We start from the raw sequence: 13,914 nt of genomic DNA on the forward strand, positions 1-13,914 counted from the left end.
CCCCGGATGCTCCAGCCCCCCCCCCGGGGATGAGATGGGGAAACCCCCCCCCCCCCCGTCCTCCCCCCCCCCCCAAAAAAAAAAAAAAAAAAGGAACAAAACTGAATTGGAAAAACGGTCCCTCAAGCGTGGTGCGACCTTACTGAAGCTTATTGGCCCGCACTCGTGACAATCATATCCCGCAGGGAGCACTACCACCACACACACCCCCAATTTAGTCTAAGTTCGGGGGCTCCGGGTCCGAGCGCCTTAAAGCGGATACATCCTGGGCCTATAGTGTGGAGAGCCCAGGGAGATCTTAAGTTCTGAAGAGTTGTGCGGCCAACAACTCTCAAGGAAGGACACCTCTCCTCCCCTTTCCCTCCAAGCCTTGAGGCCCAGCGGCCTCTGGGGTTCAGAGTGGCTACAGGCTGCTCTGAAAAGGAAAAGGTCATCGCTCCCCTGAAGCCGCCTTGCCTGGACTTTCTGGAAGCCCAACCGAGTCAGCCCTCTCAGCCACCGTCTCTCCCCAACCCTCAAAGGTGAAGAACATTTAGGCGTCTTGGGGAACTGTTCAAAGGTCCATAGCCCCTGATTGGGCGGTGATCCAGGCCGGGCTTTACCACTGCCCTATTCCCAGCCACCCAGAGGGGCCATTAATTAGCCCCCACGGGAAGTCGGCTCCCTCCTCCCTAGAACCGTAGTCTGGAATGAATCTCTGATCCGATAGCATCCCGCTCCGACTAGCTTGAAAAATCCTAGCCAGGTTTTCTAGGAGCCCGGAGCCCGGCGACCTTGTGGGCCCCAGGGTTGGACACCTGTCACCTGGGCGGGGGGAGGAAGGAAGACTCGGACTGGCGTTTCCAGGAAGGGCAGGCATGGTGGGTCCCTGTTGGCGTGAGAGGGAATTAGATAGGAGATTCTTGACTCGGGAGGCGGACCGGGGTGTGGGAGGTACCATTCCCCGCCCCACCACGAGCACCGAAGGTGTACTTCAGACCTCTCCAACAGGCCGCAGCGACCTTTAATCTAAATCCCTCCAGCTCAGGGCTGCGCCCCCTGCGGCGCCCCAACCCCGCACCTAAAGGGTTAAGCTACGGCCCTCGGGTCAGACGTTTACAAACACTCGGGAGCCGGGCGGGGACCGCGCCCTTTACTCTAATGAGAAACAGGCTCCGCGGGGCAGAGGGGAAGAGGGGAGGGCTGGCCCGGCGGGCCGGAGCTCCGCCGCGGCCGAGGCGGCTCCCCTCCCTTCCCTCCCGTCCTCCCGCTGGCCCGCCCTGGGGACCCCCCCAGCCCCCGGGGACCCCAGTGACGTGCGGAGCTGCTCCGGCTCGGAGCCCAGGACCGCGACGCTGGAGGGGCGGGGATAAGAGGCCAGGCCGGCAGGGAGAGAAGAATGTCCCGGGGCCGCGCGGGGAGGCGGCCTGGTTTGATTTTTTTTTTTAACCCCCCCCCCCTTTGGATGGTCTCCTCGGGTTACATTTCCCTTCCAGCTTCATCTCGGAAATAAAGGAAGGAGAGACCCACGGGGAGGGAGAGCGAGGAACACCCTGAGACCCGCGACCAGCCTCCACCTAAGGGGGGGGTGCAGAGGGAGGAGGAAAGCGGAGGCTAGAAGGGCACGGGTAGAGACCCCAGTCCGGCCCCTGATTCCCCACAAGCCGCCCCCACGCCCCCCTCCGCTGTACAAGCAGACGCGCACATTCTTTTCAAATGTCATATTTCCTTTGATCCTGGGCAGCGTTTCTCCATGTGTCTGGCTCAGCAACTGCCCAGCCAGCCACCTCCCCCTCTCACCCCTCCTTTGTATATTTTCCTGGAGAACCCTCCCCTCCTCCAAGCATCTGGAAGGCCCTGAGGGCTGGCGTCGGCGCACATTCCCCTGGCGACTCGGGCCGCGCCTCCCAGTGACTCAATTTCCCCTCTGCGGGTTTCGGGGGCAGGGTGGGGAACAGGAGAAGAGTTGAGAGTTGTTGAGCGCAAAAGTGGTACGAACGAGCCTGAAGACCGCTCAGAGTGCCAAGCTTCTCTCCGGGGAAGTGGAGGGGGGTGGCCCCCGGAGTCTGAAAACCCTCCGATCCGTCTGGGCTGCGGCAGAGGGATGGAATTTATGACTTCTGCAATGTCCTGCCTGTGGAAGAGCGGGTATTTGTAGGTTTAGATTGCCCTACACTTCCGCTCCCTGGCGACCACAAAGACCCAGCCGCCCTCCCTTCGGGTCCCAGGTTTCTCGCCCGCCTGCCTTTGTTCTCGCTCCGCTGTCCCCTAGCGGGCAAACCTGAGCACGGCTCGGCTGTCTCACCTTGTGTTGGTGGAGCGTTTGCCCTCTGCTCTGCACTTTCCCAGGCTTGATTCAGTGACCTTGGAGGGACGATATTGTTTTGGGGTTTTGTTTTGTTTTGTTTTGTTTTGTTTTGTTTTGTTTTTAATTACACAGATACATTCTCCTTGTAAACGACTCAAGCCATACAAAACTATATAGTAAATCGTGATAGTCCACTATTTTGTATACATTTATTAGCATATATGTACACACACTTGCTCTTTTCAGAACATGAGACCATTGTTACAAGCATTTTTCTTGACTTGCTTTTTTTTTTTTTCTCTGTTAACAAATGGCTTGAAGATCTTTTCCTGTCAGTACATGTGCATCTGAAAATGGTGATAAACATGCCCATCTCTTCAAGGGAGGTTAGTGACACAGCTAGGTCTGTGGGTCCTTTACCAGTGCTAACTCCTTCATCCATGCCACATCTTACAAAGGAATCAGTCTTTGCCTGGGCTTCCCCAAAAAGCTGAGCCTGAGACAAGAATGACATGTGGGCAGCTTACTGTGGAAAGCAATCCCGAGAGACAAGCCGGTGGGGAATGGGAAGAGGGAAACAAGGAAGGCAGGCCCAAGGATGTGGTACTGAGCTGGTCGCTGTCTGAGCAGCTGGAACATTGTCCCACTGGAACCTTCTGTGAGCCATATAGAATGTGATTCAAGAGACAGAGAGAGGAGTGGCTCAGTCGGTTAAGTGTCTGCCTTCGACTCAGGTCATGATCCCGGGATTGAGCCCCACGTAGTCATCGTTGTCAGGCTCCCTGCTCCTTGGGGAGTCTGCTTCTCCCTCTCCTTCTGCCCCTCCCCCTGCTCCTTCTCTCTCGCTCACTCTCTCTCTCAAATAATTTTTTAAAAATAAAAAAAATATGCATAAAAAGAGACATAAAGAGGAATATTTATCCACTCACTCTTACCCCCAGTGGTCAAAAGTTGCCCCTTGAGTGTTAATCCCCTCACTCTTCCACGTTTCCACACGTGTCAACAATGGCAGATGCCCCACAAGGCTGCAGCAAAGGAGTCCCTGGGCAAAGGCAAAGAAAGGAGCTGTAGGGCGCCTGGGGGGCTCAGTCGTTAAGCGTCTGCCTTCAGCTCAGGTCATGATCCCAGGGTCCTGGGATCGAGTCCCACATCAGGCTCGCTGCTCGGCAGGAAGCCTGCTTCTCCCTCTCCCACTCCCCCTGCTTGTGTTCCTGCTCTCGCTGTCTCTCTCTCTGTCAAATAAATAAAATCTTAAAAAAAAAAAAAAAAGAAAGAAAGAAAGGAGCTGTAGTTGGGAGCAGATACTGTCAGGTGACGCCTGCAAGCAGCTGGTTGCCACGGTAACAGCTAGAGTAAGAAGATGGATGGAGAGTATATGAGGCAGCTAGGATGTGTCCTGTACAAGATCATTCATTCATTCAGACAAAAAATATGTATGTTCAGAGGCAGTTCTAGGCATTGGGTACCTATAGTTATAAACCAAGCCCCCAAGAATTGCCAGTTATTATCAAGCTGGAAATATATTTCTTCCATGACATCTCCCTCTTCTTTGCCCCCCGTAACTGTAGAAAAGTATCAGTTTTATTCATGCGATATCTCTCTACTTCCTTTCTATTCCCTTCATTGCCATCCCAATTTAGACCTTGATTTTTTTCTTTTTTTTTTAAAAGATTTTATTTATTCATTTGACAGAGGGAGATACAGCGAGAGAGGGAACACAAGCAGGGGGAGTGGGAGAGGGAGAAGCAGGCTTCCCGCGGAGCAGGAAGCCCGATGCGGGGCTCGATCCCAGGACCCTGGAATCATGACCTGAGCCGAAGGCAGACGCTTAACGACTGAGCCACCCAGGCGCCCCAAGACCTTGATTTTTTTCTGACTTAGACTCTCAATAACAGCATCTAACATCAACCCTACACATTTGACAACTGAAGTATATATATAATTTTTAAAGTCCATCTCTTCTGTAACAAAAAATTATTTTCAGTATTAATCATGATATGAAACACAATCATGGCCAGAAAAGAAATATAGAGAGTACAAATTTTCTTTTATTGACCTAATATGCTCATAGTAATGCCAGTACTATATGCCAGTAATGCATATATATAACACACACATATACAGGGGTGTGTGTGTGTGTGTGTGTGTTATAGTACAAGAAAGGAAAAAAGCAATGGGTTAATAATTGTAATTATATACATATACTTTTTATTTTAAATAAAAAGGAAAAACATTTACATCTCGGTCTAAGAATAAATTATAACATTATAATTTTTTTTTTTAAGATTTTATTTATTTATTTGACAGAGAGAGACACAGCGAGAGAGGGAACACAAGCAGGGGGAGTGGGAGAGGGAGAAGCAGGCTTCCCGCCGAGCAGGGAGCCCGATGCGGGGCTCGATCCCAGGACCCTGGGATCATGACCTGAGCCGAAGGCAGACGCTTAACGACTGAGCCACCCAGGCGCCCCATAACATTATAATTTCTGTTCCAGGTCTTAATTTTTGCAAATTTGTCAATGACTTTGTAAAAATTGATCTTCCCATATAGACAATAGAGCCAGATTTGCTCATCTATCTCACTCAATGGTTGATCAAAGAAAACTTTTTAATAATGTTAAATGTTGGGACGCCTGGGTGGCTCAGTCCGTTAAGCATCTGCCTTCAGCTCAGGTCATGATCTCAGGGTCCTGGGATCGAGCCAGCTTCTCCCTTTCCCTCTATCCCTTCCCCCTACTTGTGCACTTGTTCTAGCTCAAATAAAAATAAAATCTTTGGGGCGCCTGGGTGGCTCAGTTGGTTAAGTGACTGCCTTCGGCTCAGGTCATGATGCTGGAGTCCCGGGATCGAGTCCCGCATCGGGCTCCCAGCTCGGCGGGGAGCCTGCTTCTCCCTCTGACCCTATCCCCTCTCGTGCTGTTTCTCTCTCTCTCTCTCTCTCAAATAAATAAATAAATAAAATCTTAAAAAAAAATCTTTAAAAAAATTTTTTTAAATAATTTTAACTGTTTTTGAGATATAACTCATATATCGTAAAACTCATTCTTTGAAAGCATACAACTCAGTAGATTTTAGTATATTCACAAAATTGTGCAACCTCACCATATATATCTAATTCCGGGACATTTTCATCACCCCAGAAAGGGTGATTAGTAGACATTCTCCATTCTCCCATTCCCCTAACTACTGGAATCCACTAACCAACTTTCTGTCTCCATAGATTTGTCTATTCTGGACATTTCATATAAATATAATATGTCAACTTTTGTGCCTGTCTTCTTTCACTTAGCATAATGTTCTCAAGGTTCATCCATGCCATAGGAATCAGTACGTCATTCTTTTTTATGACTATCAATTTTAATTTTGAAATTTTTCTTTACACAAAGCAACCGATATATAGTTAGAAAAAAACTGTTGCATTGCTTATTATTAAACCCTTTTATTAGTATATAACTTTTCACATGTTTACATCTTATCTCCCAATTAGATAATATATACCTGAAAGGAGCTAGTAAGTTTTGGGTTGATTTGTTACACATTGTTTGCTCAAGCTTGAGGTCCAGTAGCTAGGTGATGAGATCTGGGCTCTTGCACCTGAGCTTGGTGCCATGATGGATTAGACTTGAAGATTTTTTTTTTTTTTAAGATTTATCTATTTATTTGACAGAGAGAGACACAGCGAGAGAGGGAACACAAGCAGGGGGAGTGGGAGAGGGAGAAGCAAGCTTCCTGCTGAGCAGGGAGCCCGACACGGGGCTCGATCCCAGGACCCTGAGATCATGACCTGAGCTGAAGGCAGACGCTTAACCGACTGAGTCACCCAGGCGCCCAAAGATTTTTATTTATTTTTTTGTCAGAGAGAGAGAGAGCACAAGCAGGGGGAGTGGCAAGGAGAGGGAGAAGCAGGCTCCCCGCTGAGCTGGGAGCCTGATGCAGGACTCGATCCCAGAACCCTGAGATCATGACCTGAGCTGAAGGCAGACGCTTAACCGACTAAGCCACCCAGGCGTCCTAGACTTGAAGATTTTAAGGGGAAGGGATGACTATGGGAGGGATGTGAATTGCTATGACTAACAGGCAGACTGTGACAGACTTAATTTTCCGGAGATATATGTGTTTAATCCCATTCAACATACCCTTCTTACAGTGTAACTCCTAGTCCTTCTACCCAGAGATGAGAGGTCTATGTTCTCCCCCTTGATTCTGACCGGGGGCTGTTAACTGCCTCGACCAATGGCATACAATAACTTTCAAGACTAGGTCATAAAAAGAATACAGGTCTTGTCTGGAACTTGATGGCTCACTCGCGCTCGCGCTCTCTCTCGCTATCAGTACTTGCCATGTTGCCGTTAGTATGGCAGCTCCACAACTATCTGGCTTCCAAGTTCCTTCTCTCTTGCTATTCCACCATCCCTAGCATTCCACTTCATGGAAGACCCATAAAGGATCCAGCTCAAAGTCCAGCCATCATGACCATATCTAAACCAAGAAGAAAAAAGAAGAGCAGAAGAATACACACCTCTCCGTCCCCGCACCATTTATATTTACTTCCAGTTGGCCAGAATTTAGAGTCATATGACCACATATATAGCTGGAAGCGAGGCTGGGAAATGTGTTTATTTCAAGTGGACACACGTCTAGCTAAAAATGTCATGTTCTATTACTAAGGAAAATGGGGAGAAAGACTCCTGGAGCCAATTAGCAGCCTCTGCAAACTAGAGAAATGGGAGTTGGGGATTATCCATAAATTCCAATTACATACATAGTCTCTTTCCTCTAATACAGGATATTTTCTTGACTTACTACATAATTATCCTCATTATGTATTACACAGAACAAATCAAGTTCATTTTATAGCTAAGAAGAAACAGCTTAATGAGATTTATGGTTTTCCTATTTTAGGGATGCAGTCCATGATGTTGTCTAAAGCAAGAGTCCTCTCTCTGTAACCAGGGACACTATTCTCTCAAGTCTCAGCAAGACCTATGCTTCTCCTGAATTATCATGCAAAAGGCAAAACCATAGAGACATTTAAAATGGCCGATGCTGAGCTTTTGTGGGCTAAGCATTCACAATATACATTATACATTCACAATATACATTATAGACCAATTTGCAATCAATTTGGTTCAATCTAAAATTACGTTCTGTCAGGACTCTTAACTATAGAGAACAAACTGAGGGTTGCTGGAGGGGAGGTGGCAGGGGGATGGACTAAAAGGGTGATAGGCAGTAAGGAGGGCACTTGTTTTGATGAGCACTGTGTGTTATATGTAAGTCATGAATCACTAAATTCTCCTGAAACCAATACTACACTATATGTTAACTAACTTGAATTTAAATAAAATCTTGGGACAACCCTGTCGGGACCCCTCTCACTCTTGAGAGCTTTTTCTGTATCTTCACTTAATAAACTTCTATCATTTTACTCCTAAAAATAAATAAATAAATAAATAAATAAATAAATAAATAAAATCTTGGAAGTATAAATAAATAAATGCAAAAATCTTGTTACCATAAAAAAAAATTTTTTTAATAAAATTATGGAGCCCGGGGTGGCTCAGTCAGTTGGGCGTCTGCCTTCGGGTTCTGGGATCGAGCACCGCATCGGGCTCCCTGCTTGGTGGGGAAGTCTGCTTCTCCCTCTCCATCTGCCTCTCCACCTGCTCATGCTTTCTCTCAGTCTCTCTTTCTCTCTCTCTCAAATAAAAAAATAAAATGTTTAAAAAAAATAAAATTATGTTCTGCCATTTTTAATAAATTCATGATCACACACATTAAATTTCATGATCACATAGAATTCCCCAGATTTTGCCTTAGAAATTTCCTGCAGCTCCTTCTGAATATCATTCTTATTTACTTTGACATGTTATTGTTTCTCACCCTCTGATTCATCCTGGTCACAGGAAAGGAAGTGAGGTATGGGGTGCAAAACAGTAAAGCACTCTCCCTTCTGCAAGAGGGACACAAGAAAAAACATTTCAAAGAAGACTATGGGACTGGGTTTTCCCAAGACTCCTAGTTCTTTTTTTATGTCCATATTTGTGGGGGGGGTTAGATTTTATTTTTATTTTTAAGTAATCTCTACACCCAACATGGGGCTCGAACTCACAACCCCGAAATTAAGAGTCGCATGTTCCACCAACTCAGCCAGCCAGGAGCCCCTCTTATGTCCGTATTTGGATTGTCAAGACCTTGATCTTTTTCCAGATCATTATTCTCACCTTCACTGCAGAATCCCCCACCCCCTTTTTTTAAAGTAGGCTCCACACCCAGCACGGAGCCCAACACGGTGCTCCAACTTACCACCCTGAGATCAAGATCTGTGCAGAGATCAAGCTCTGAGCAGAGATCAAGAGTTGGACCTTCAATCGACTGAACCATCCAGACACCCCAATCACTGCAGAATCCTGATAAGGTTGCAGATTTATCTACAGTTCAACAGTATGCAAGATCAGTTTATATCTGACATCTACAGAGAAAGATGCATGCAACTGTGCTATATTTTCTTCTGCACTTTCAGATTGATATTGTGTGTTCTAAGATTTTTTATTCTTCCACCTTTAGTGATCCAGTACCATTGGAAGCAAAACCAAGCCTTAAAATTCCACATCCCTCATCACCTTTAACTTGTTCTATAGGAACTGTTACCTGGTCCCTTAGAATCTCATCTAGCTTGCTTTGCTAGAATATGGAAGGAGTCTCATTTCCTTTTGCTCAGTTTTTACTCCATATCCAAGTCCATATGTCCCACATATTCTCTGCATACAATCCTACCTATTAGTGAAAAGGCTTATTGAACAATCATTTAATTCACTGTCATGGAGATATCATATTAATGTTAAGTGCTCTTTGTACTTTGACCTGGTGACTAATACATGGTATTGTTTATTCAATACTGGAATAGATGGTTCATGAGAAACAAGATGTGGTAGACAGAATAATGGTCCCCAATTATTAGGTAAGAGTCTGAGAAAAAAATTTCAGCAGTGTTACTGTACTGAGAAAACAAAAATCGGAGTTCAAGGCCTGTCAAGAAGGAGGACCCTGATTAAAACCCCTGGATTTCAGTTAGGGCCCCTGGAGAACTTATACCCTCAGACTAAAGCTGTATCAGTAAGGGTTCTATCAAGAGACACAAATCACACAAGAATTTGAACCAGGAAAGTTCAATATAAAATTTCAACTATAATAGGGTATTAGAGTACTGAGCGATTGGCTAGTAAGAAGAAAAGAGAACTCTAAAGAAGACAGGAATAACAGATACAAGAAAGAGCCACTATCTCTAGGGCTGGAATAAAATGTCAAGGAAGACCACCACCCTGCCCCAAACTCCCAGGGCTGAGATCCAGACCTCACTTAAGAGAACTGTGACTCACGAGCTGGCAGAAGAATCACTGAGATGCTGAGATGCCGCTCCTCAGAACTCACTGCAAAGCTGTCCAGTCATTTACGGGAAGGTGCCTCATCAGCTGCAATTCACCGAGAAGCCACCCAAGGAGGTGCCAGGCAAAGCTGTTGGTCCCTGGGCCCTGACGATTGCACTGCTCTGCAGGAGCCTGCCCTGAACAAGTTGTACACGCCGCTGGAGCCTGGCCAAAGGAACACCAGAACTAGGAAGAGACCTCTTCCTCCTCCAGTGTTCCTCCAGCACCCTCTACTGGCAATGTTTAACATTGTGCCAACCGGCAAAAGAGAAATAGAGAATCCAGCTGGAATATCGCAGAGCAGGAAGTAGAGGGTGGGTTTGGAGCTGAGACTTAATTGATAATTGGCACAAAGGATAATTTAGAAATGGAAGAGCCCAGACTAAGACTGAAATGCAGCTTCAAATCAGCTGGACCCCATACTGGAGGAAAGTGATTTTCTTCTATTCTAACTGCCTACCAGAAATAAAAAGAATTATCTCTGAAGAAACCTAGTATTATCCAGAGACAGGTCTATCTCTATGATTTTTCATACAAAATAGCTGTCATTCAATAAAAAATTACCAGGCATACGAGAAGATATCATTAAATGGCCGAAAACCAAGCAGAAAAAAAAAGAAATATTCAATAGAAACAGACCCACAGGGGCGCCTGGGTGGCTCAGTTGGTTAAGCGACTGCCTTCGGCTCAGGTCATGATCCTGGAGTCCCGGGATCGAGTCCCGCATCGGGCTTCCTGCTCGGCAGGGAGTCTGCTTCGTCCTCTGACCCTATCCCCTCTCAGGTGTTCTCTCTCTCTCATTCTCTCTCTCTCAAATAAATAAATAAAATCTTAAAAAAAAAAAAAAAGAAAAAAGAAACAGACCCACAGCTGAACCAGATAGTAGAATTACAAGACATGGATTTTGAAATAACTACAATCAATAAATCTGAGAAAACAAATGATAAGATGGAAAATTTCAGCAGAGAAATAAAATCTATTAAGCAAATGTAAAATCTAGAACAGAAAAAAATCCAAATGATCCTCTTTATTTCTCACTTCCCATAGGAGCTGATCCATGCCCAAGTCCCACTTAATTTTTCCCATTCAGAAAATTGCTTTACTTAATAATAATTATCTTTGAATGCCCATTATGTGTCAGGTACAGTAAATATGCATCATATACTTCTATCCACCTGTTGACCTTAAACAAATACTAGTTTCCCCATTGTATAAAATGTATAAGGAAATTGTCTCTCTCCCAAAGACAAACAACTCTGAAATGGTGAGGCTTAAATCCCGGCCCAGGTCTATCAGTCTGACTCCAGATCTGTGTTTTTCCCACTACTCTGCACTACATCTCTCCTCCCTACTTGTCTGAGCAGATGGAAACTACTTTCCTTCCTATCTCTTCAGCACAACGTACTATCTTCACGTATTTCCTATTTGGGTTTTTTTTTCTTTTTTTACTTTTTATAAAATTATATCCTTATCTCTGGTGCGAGCCTAATCCTTCTACCGGCGCCCCTGAAGCCCACCCTTTGCCACTACTCAGGGTCCTTACTCCCTCTCTTAGGTCTGCGACTCTTCCCTCTCTACTACCACTCCCTCTTCTCCAGGGTCCCAAGTCGACCCCCCTTAAAAAAAAGAAGAAAAGAATCCCTTGATCCTTCTCCTTGCTTAATCTAATATCTGTTCCTCTTTTCCTTCCTTTACTACCAAATGTCTCAACAGGATTCTCTGCTCTCTGCTTCTATTTCCTCAGATCCTACACACTCACTAACGCACTCAAAATGAAACATAAAACTTCCCTCCCAAAGGTCACCAAAGTCCTCTTTGCTACCAAACCCCACAGGCTGTCTTCACCTTGTTCATCATTTCTAGCAGATGTGCGTGCTCATCACATCTCTGGGTTCAGGCGCAGGTGTGGTGGACAGTTCTGTGTGAGGGAGGCCAGGCTCACCTTGCACGGCCAGCATCCTACCTCAAGTCTGCACCTCGACTTACATTCTGCTTCAGGGCTGTATTAGTCAGGGTTCTCCACAGAAACAGAGCCAATAGGGTGTGTGTGTGTGTGTGTGTGTGTGTGTGTGTGTGTAAATATACATTTAGAGATGTATTACAAAGAAGTGGTTCACACAATTATAGAGGCTGCCAAGTCCAGAATCTGCAGTGTGAGCCTGCAGGCTTAAGACCCAGGAGAGCTGAGATCCCAGTTTCAGCCCACAGGCCAGCGGACTGGAGACCGAGAAGTGCTCTTGGTACAGATGGAGTCTGAAGGCAGTCCGCTAGATAATTCTTTCAACTGATTAGATGACACCTACCCATACTATGAAGGCTGCTTTACTCAAAATTCACTGATTTAAATGTTAATCTTGGGCGCCTGGGTGGCTCAGTTGTTGGGCAGCTGCCTTCGGCTCAGGTCATAGTCCCAGGGTCCTGGGATCGAGTCCCATATCGGGCTCTCTCCTCTGCGGGAAGCCTGCTTCTCCCTCTCCCACTCCCCCTGCTTGTGTTCCCTCTCTCACTGTGTCTCTCTCTGTCAAATAAATAAATAAAATCTTTAAAAAAAAAAAGTTAATCTTATCCAAAATTACCTTCAAGTTGACACATAAAATTAACCATCACAGGTCATTTTTCCACACAATGGGAGCTTGCACACCACCCCTCTCTTTGCCTATTCTGATGCAAACATGGCCAGGAAATGCCAAGGAGTTAGTGTCCCAGGTGCTATCTTTGAGCCAGGTCTACAGACCTTGGTGAATGAATATTCCAGCCTCCCTCCCATCTTTCATGTGGATAATCCTGGGAGGCAGTCTCTAAATTTGGCAGTTCTACTGGAATAGAGCTTCCTTTGGCCACAACTGCAATCTCAATAAAACACACTTCTGTTGGCTTTTCCTCCTTCCCTGTCTTACTCTGTCAGTTCCCTCACTCCTGCTTCCTGCGATCCCTCCCCGAAAGTCTACCTGCACCTAAAACTGTGCTCAGGCTCTTCTTTGGGGGAACCCCAAACTTAGGTGCCTTCTCAGTAGCGGTTGACTCTGATGATTGTCTCCTGATTCTGCTCCTGCCTTGCTGACTTGTTTCTCTCACTGGTTTCCCTTCTGTTGTCCTGACCTTGATTATGCAGGGTTCTCCTCGATATTTACCCAAGAGAAGTGAAAGTATATGCCCATACAAAGACTTGTATGTGAATATTCATAAGGGCTTTATTTGTAATAGCCAGAAATTTTGTCCAGGAACAGGTAAATGGATGAAGAAATTGTGGTACGAAGGAATACTACAAAACAATAAAAAAGAATGAATCATTGGTACACCCAACGATATGGGTGAATCTCAAAATAAGCACATTGAGTGACAGGCCAGACAAAAAAGAATACAAATTATGTGATCCATTTATATAAAACAGAAAATGCTCCAGGGTGCCTGGGTGGCGCAGTTGGTTAAGCATCCAACTCTTGGTTTCAGCTCAGGTTGTGATCTCCTGGTGGTGAGATCGTGCCCCACATCAGGCTCCAGGGTTAGCGCAGAGTCTGCTTGAGTTTCTCTCTCCCTCTGCTCCTCCCTGTCGTTCTCTCTCTCTCTCTTTCTCTCAAATAAATAAATAAAATCTTTAAAAGAGAAAATGCGGGGCACCTGGCTGGCTCAGTTGGTAGAGCATGCTGCTCTTGATCTTTGGATCGTGAGTTCAAGCCCCACATTGGGTCTAGAGCTTACTTTAAGAAATAAATACTTAAATTAAATTAAATTAAATTAATTAATTAAATGAATGAATAAATAAATAAATAGAAAATGCACACCAGTGTAAAGTGACAGAAAGGAGATGAGTGGTGGCCGGGAAATGGGGAATGGCATAGAAGGGCGGAAGGGAGAAATTGAAAAGGAAGCTTTGTGGTGTGATAAATATGTTCCCCATCCTAATCTTGGTGATGGTTTTATGGGCATAAACATATGTGAAAACTCATCAGGCCGTACACCTTAAATACGTGCAGTTTAGTGAATATCAATTCTACATCGATAAAGCTATTAAAATATTTTTAAAAACCCAATAGTCTCACTTGATTCAAAGTCCTGCTTTCAGATTCTATCAAAGGACCTCACTCATAAAGGCAGGTAGCTAAAAGAGCAAAGATCTGGGTTTATTTTTATTCTTTAAAGATTTTATTTATTGTGGCACCTGGGTGGCTCGGTCGTTGGGCGTCTGCCTTCGGCTCGGGTC

At 45.5% G+C, this 13,914-nt stretch overlaps 1 long non-coding RNA gene across 1 annotated transcript; it reads right to left on the reverse strand.

Moving 5' to 3' along the window:
* Positions 1-105: 105 nt before the first annotated feature.
* On the reverse strand, positions 106-10,357 carry LOC118003691. Its single transcript, XR_004677387.1, has 4 exons — positions 9,666-10,357; positions 3,223-3,329; positions 2,285-2,343; positions 106-2,113 (listed from the first exon to the last, which is right to left on the reverse strand). It is a non-coding gene; the product is annotated as an uncharacterized LOC118003691 (long non-coding RNA).
* Positions 10,358-13,914: the final 3,557 nt, after the last annotated feature.

Source organism: Mirounga leonina, unplaced genomic scaffold, assembly GCF_011800145.1.
Source record: "Mirounga leonina isolate KUSES-001 unplaced genomic scaffold, KU_Mleo_1.0 Mir_91, whole genome shotgun sequence".
Lineage (NCBI taxonomy): Eukaryota > Metazoa > Chordata > Mammalia > Carnivora > Phocidae > Mirounga > Mirounga leonina.